This window comes from Triplophysa dalaica, chromosome 10, assembly GCF_015846415.1.
Source record: "Triplophysa dalaica isolate WHDGS20190420 chromosome 10, ASM1584641v1, whole genome shotgun sequence".
Lineage (NCBI taxonomy): Eukaryota > Metazoa > Chordata > Actinopteri > Cypriniformes > Nemacheilidae > Triplophysa > Triplophysa dalaica.
In genome coordinates this window covers 17,160,868-17,166,867 of record NC_079551.1, presented here as the reverse complement: position 1 = coordinate 17,166,867, position 6,000 = coordinate 17,160,868, and the positions used below count along the sequence as shown (strand labels likewise).

Sequence of the window (6,000 nt, the reverse complement as noted above, 5' to 3'; positions counted from 1 at the left end):
ACCATACTATGAATCAAAGATCATCTCTCACACTAATAGTCTATCGCATTTATCACACCCTATAGTTCCTTTTAACATTTATGATGGTGATCAAGTGATTCAGGGATAAAAATCTTCAGATGTTGAATTTTTTTAATGGCTACATGTCATTGCATTGTGAAGGGGAACCATTACAGATCTCAGCCAGAATCTGATCTCCGTCTTTATAGCATGGACATAGTCAGCCACTAGAGGGAGACAAAACACAATTTTAATAGCAGTCACCTCAGCATAGAACATCTCATACTACCCTATTACTACATCCCACAATTCACTACATTCAAAAGTTGTAATTTCTAAAACGGGCCCTAAAACAGTTTCTAATAATCGCAAACTTTGTCGTCAGATCACAGGCCCGTATTAATGCTATGAACTCTGCTGCTTGAGCCGAATTTAAGTGTAGAACAAAATCCACTTCAGTGGTGTGTTTGACAGAGTTTTCTGATCGATCAAACCCCTCAGGTGCCTATTATGAATCGCGCAGTCAGGTATCCACGGTCTACAAAAGTTAATCAGTCCAAGGAAGCTTTTGAGCTGCTGCACTGTTCGTGGGGACTTAACATTTCTGATTGGATATTGCTCTGAGACCCTGCATCAGCACATGTTCCAAATAGGTCACCTTAGTTTTGACCCATTGCAGTTTCTCTTTCGAGGCTTTAAGCAAGTTTCAGCAAGTAAATTGCAAATAATTAAAGATGCTTTCTCACAGTCCTCCTCTGTCTCCCCTGACACGAGGATGTCATCTGCAAACTGAAGCACACACACTGTTGAAGGCAAATCAGTCATTTTGGCCAAAGTTCTGTGCACTGCTGCAGAAAAAACAGCAGGTGAGTCCTTATATCCCTGTGCAAGGCGTTTCCACGATTATTGTTGCCATTTAAATGTAAAAGCTAACAAAGGCTGAGTCTCTGGGTGTGGTATAGAGAAAAAAGCTGCACACAAATCAATTACTGTAAAATACTTATGCGAGTATGGTACAGAACAGTCGGAACATCAGGTAAAATTGGTGCGAGTGGTATGATTAACTGATTAACTGCTCGCAAATCTTGAGTTAATAGCCAAGTTTTCCCATCGGCTTTCACAACAGGATTAATTGGTGTGTTGTATGGTCCCGCTGAAGCCGTCTGCTAATATTGATAAAACTGCTCACTTTAGTCAAGATTAGATTAGATTAGAATAGATTCAACTTTATTGTCATTACACATATACAAGTACAGTGTAACGAAATGTAGTTTAGGTCTAACCAGAAGTGCAATTAGCAAGTGCAGGATATACAGTGTTAATAAATACAGAATACAATATTAGGGAAATACTATACAAATGTTCTATAACAATAGACAGTCGGTATGTACTATGGACAATATATACAGAAGGATATATACTGTGAACATTAATGTACAGGTGGATATGAACAGATAATAATTTAGACTATACAATAGTGCAAGTGACTTAAGTGTGGATTAATAACAGACATTAGCTATTAATGTTACAGTTCAGTACATGAGTTAGTGCAGTTATTGAAGTTACAGTGCAGTAGACGAGGTAATGCAGTTCTGAATGTTACAGTGCAGTAGATGAGTTAGTGCAGTTATTGAAGTTACAGTGCAGTAGACGATGTAATGCAGTTCTGAATGTTATAGTGCAGTAGATGAGGTAGTCCAGTTATTGAAGTTACAGTGCAGTAGATGAGTACAGGCAGTTAATAGAGTTACTGAGTTACTAATACAGTAATTGAAGTTATGGTGCAATAGATGAGTACACACTAAGAATTGCTGGGTTAGAAAATAACCCAACCTTAACCCAGCTGCTGGGTAACTATGGGACAGAACACGCGCTGGGTTATTTTGACCCAAGTGCTGGGTTGGACCATTTGACCCAAAATGCTGGGTTGTTTGTTTGACCCAACTAGTGGGTCGGGTTAACTGTGTTTCTGGGTTAACATAACCTAAACATTGGGTTATATGTTTTCCCATTGCCTTGCTACTTTTATATTTACCAATAAAAATAAATAATCTCAAGGGAATGTAACATTATTATATTTTTTCTGTAATACAATTACACAAAACAAATGCAATTGTAAATATGCATTTTTATTAAATTTATTTCTTTACATTTATTGAATGGGTGCAATTGTCATACATTTCATCCAACACCTACAGACACATAAAAACAAGTTTTTGTAGATCAGTTTCTTTAAAAACACAAAACTGGGTGAATTAGGCACTGTAGATTCCTATTCTATATGTCAACATTGCAGCATTAGAACACTCAAAAATATATTATTGGCACATGAGAATCAGTCCAAACAGTGTGCCATTAAAACTATGCCAAACAACAGACAATACATGTGACAACTTAAAGCATGTTACAAGTGTCCAGAAAAAACTGTTGTCCTCAAAAACTTCCCTCTTCACTCATGTCCATCAATATGATAAACTGCATGCCGGAGAAATTTCTAAGTAGGAAGAGACTGCTTAGTTAACATCAAGCACAGAAAAGGACTTGAAACAGATCAACTTAGCAACAAGTCTTTCTCAATGGCATGTCCGGAAACAATGGCGAAGGTCTGGGATGTCGTTGCTGCCTCGTCCCAAAGGCACAAAATGTGCAGAATACATCACTGTTCTCTGCATTTTGCAAGTATTCCACCATGAAAGTCCCCACCTGTTAAATATATGACAGTTAGTCTTAAAACATAACTAAAATTTAAGTTAAAATGCATTAAATGAACAAACACAGAGGCCTTATAAAAATGCTAATTTTAGAAGAAAATTTCAAACTTCACTTTTAGTATTTTACTTCATTCACTACATTCATACTGTATATCATTTACTTCTGAGGATATACATATATCACACAGTGATGGCCAAAACTATTAGAACACTAGTATTTTTACCAGCTGGAAAATGGAATAAAAGTCAGTTATTTCTATCGTTTGCTGTCGTGTGTCAGAAGATAATTTCTGTTTCATTTTCCAAACATTATTCTTGTCATTAATTGTAATAATCAGTGAGATTAAGAGGCATAGCTTTTAGCTAATGCAGCTAACGGTAACGTTACCTGAGGGAAAAAAGCGCGAAAATGCTAAATTTTAAATTATTGCTAGTTGGTTGGATCCGGCACGTCACAGACACTTGAAAAAATATCCCCTTAGATTAAGTTTTGTATGAAATTATCTAATTCTGACTAAACATTACAAAGCCATACAGTAGACAAACAGTAACCAAACTATACCATGTATTTCTGACCTAAGGCTAGTTCATACATTTCCATGAGGATTTAACGTGAAGGATAAAAACCTTTTAAAGTAAAAATATGCACACGTACACACATATATATATATATAACATAACGATAAAGCGATTGTTAAGCATGCTAAGCTGCTAAATTACTTAACGTTAATCAATCACAGAATAAAACACTTCCTCCGCACAGAGACAGATCAAATACTGCATTAAACAGTAAAATCAGTGTGCTCTTTACAGAAATAACCCAGCATTTTTTAGAGTGTAGATGCCGTTAATAGAGTAACAGTGCAGTAGATGAGTTTGTGCAGTTATTGAAGTTACAGTGCAGTAGATGAGGTAATGCAGTTATGGGAGTAGTCCATTAGTGCAAATGAGCATTCAGTAATATTCCTTGTGTGCAGTGAGCAGCATAGAGTGCAAATTATGCTGTGTGTGTGTAAACAGTCCGGTAGAGCAGATACATGAAGTACTGGTTAGAGGTGCTCCGATTGATCGGTCGCCGATCATAATCGGCCGATAATCACTTTGGGAAGTATGATCGGCGGTCTCTAAAAGGCCGATCCAGAAAAGCCGATCAGATGACGCAAAATTGACGAGACATTTATTTTACGCGATATGAAAATGGCTTCACCGGTCTGGCAATTCTACAAGGTGTGTGAAATAGACAATGCTTTATCAATCTGATACGTGTGTACTATGTGAATTCAACGATGCGAGAAGCACCCAAAACATTTTTACACCAACAACCTCTTTAGACGTTTGAGGGTTAGTCACGTAAAGGAGTGCGAGTAGTTTTCAAAGTTAGCCTCGCGCAAAGTGAGAGGGCAGTTCAGCAGCTCGAGCGCCACTCTGCTGCAGAGATCGCGTCAACCGAAGATTCATTTGTTCTACCAGTGAAAGAAATATCTGATGGCAATCGTCATTTTGACGGACTACAATAAAGGCGATTTGTAATTCCCCTTTTTATCATTTCGTGTCATTAGAACGTGATCGTGAATGAACGTGATTGTGAGCGGAAGGAGGTAGACTATCGCGAAGGGACGTGTGTTTCTATTCATGATCTTACTCTTAAATGTCTGCTCAGTTTTGCTAAACGCGCATGTGGTCAACAGAGACTCGAGATGCATCCATCACTCCCCGCATACACACAGGCGCGCTGTGGAGTTTTTACTTCATAAAATAGCGTCTTTTTGTATCAATAATAGCTTTCAGTCAGAGGAAAAATTTCTCTGCGTTTTCTCTGTTCAGTGAAGCAGCACATATATGTGAAAACGGACAACAAAAGAAGTCTTATTGGTACATTTTTGGAAAATACGATTTTTACATAATTTGAAAGCTGAATAATTAAGCTTTCTATTGATGTATAAGTTGTCATGATATGATCATATCTGGCGGAGGTATACCCGTTTACAACTCTGGAATCTGAGGGTGCAAAATATTCAAAATATTGAGAAAATTGCCTTTGAAGTTGTTAATAAAAGGCCCTGTTAATGGCCATCCACTTACAAAAATAAAGTTTTGATATATTTAATATATTGAATTTACAAAATATCTTAATGGAACATGAGAAAAATCGATCATTTTGACCCATACAATGTATTTTTGACTATAACTAAAAATAATCCTGTGCTCCTTGGTTTCGTGATCCAGGGTCACATATGACCAAACCACAGCTTTCTTGTGAGTACAAAACACCTTTTACAGGCACCTGTCATTGTTATTGTATGGACATAAGAACATAAACATTTGCTTGTAATTAGACTATTATTTTATGTCCGACAACAGAAACATTGAAAATGAAAAATGAGAAGTCTAAGTCTAGCGCAACCTCTCCTCAGCTGTCAGTAACGGAGACATTTTTTAAAGCATCAACCCTTCTGCAAGGAAAGTAAGAAGCATAAAGAAATATCATATTATCAGATAAAATAATGTAATAAATTTGCTTTGATCATGGCCACTTTATACTGTGGAAGACAAAGGGTTTCTGGGACTCATGTCGCATGCTGCTATGTTTTATGAACGTATGTGGTAACACTTTCCTTGAAGCATGTATGTTTAATGCATTATAAAAGCAGTTTTAAAGCAGTGTAATGCACATTTTAATGCATTGTAATGTCTAATAGATAATTGTTATTACAGTTAATACATTATAACACTAAGCAATTCATTGTAACACGACACATTTTAAATTGGTTATAATTATTTACAACTACATATAATGCATTACAACACACATTATGAATATTAATAATGCATTTTACCCTTTAATAACTCTTTATAATGCATTATACATAAATGCTTCAAGGAAAGTGTTACCAAATATGTTACTTACTAATATTCATTAGTTAATTCATGACACTTTCTCTTTTGGTACTCAGAAAGCTTCAAGTAGTTCCTATAATCGGTGATCGGTATCGGTAGATCGGCAGAGATCGCAGTCATGTCAAAGTTACATCCCTAATCTGTAAAATCTTGCATATGTTTTTATGTATTCTTGTATATGTGATGCGTTACAAAGATATGATGCTTTGTAAAAAATATTGTATTGTGGTCGACACTACTGACAGTCCTGTTTTTTCATGGAGTACATCCGTGAAGGCATGCTGCACCCGGAAACAGGCGCTTGTGAACCACTTGGCTGTCCACATGTCGGCAAAGAATCGACGGATGCCTGTAAACTGGATAGGAAAGAAAAAACTACTTTTCGATCAAA

The 6,000-nt window shown here is 36.5% G+C and overlaps 1 long non-coding RNA gene across 1 annotated transcript; it reads right to left on the bottom strand.

Moving 5' to 3' along the window:
* Positions 1-2,110: 2,110 nt before the first annotated feature.
* Positions 2,111-3,404, bottom strand: LOC130430466 (uncharacterized). The gene is made up of 2 exons (XR_008907809.1): positions 3,100-3,404; positions 2,111-2,703 (listed from the first exon to the last, which is right to left on the bottom strand). It is a non-coding gene; the product is annotated as an uncharacterized LOC130430466 (long non-coding RNA).
* Positions 3,405-6,000: the final 2,596 nt, after the last annotated feature.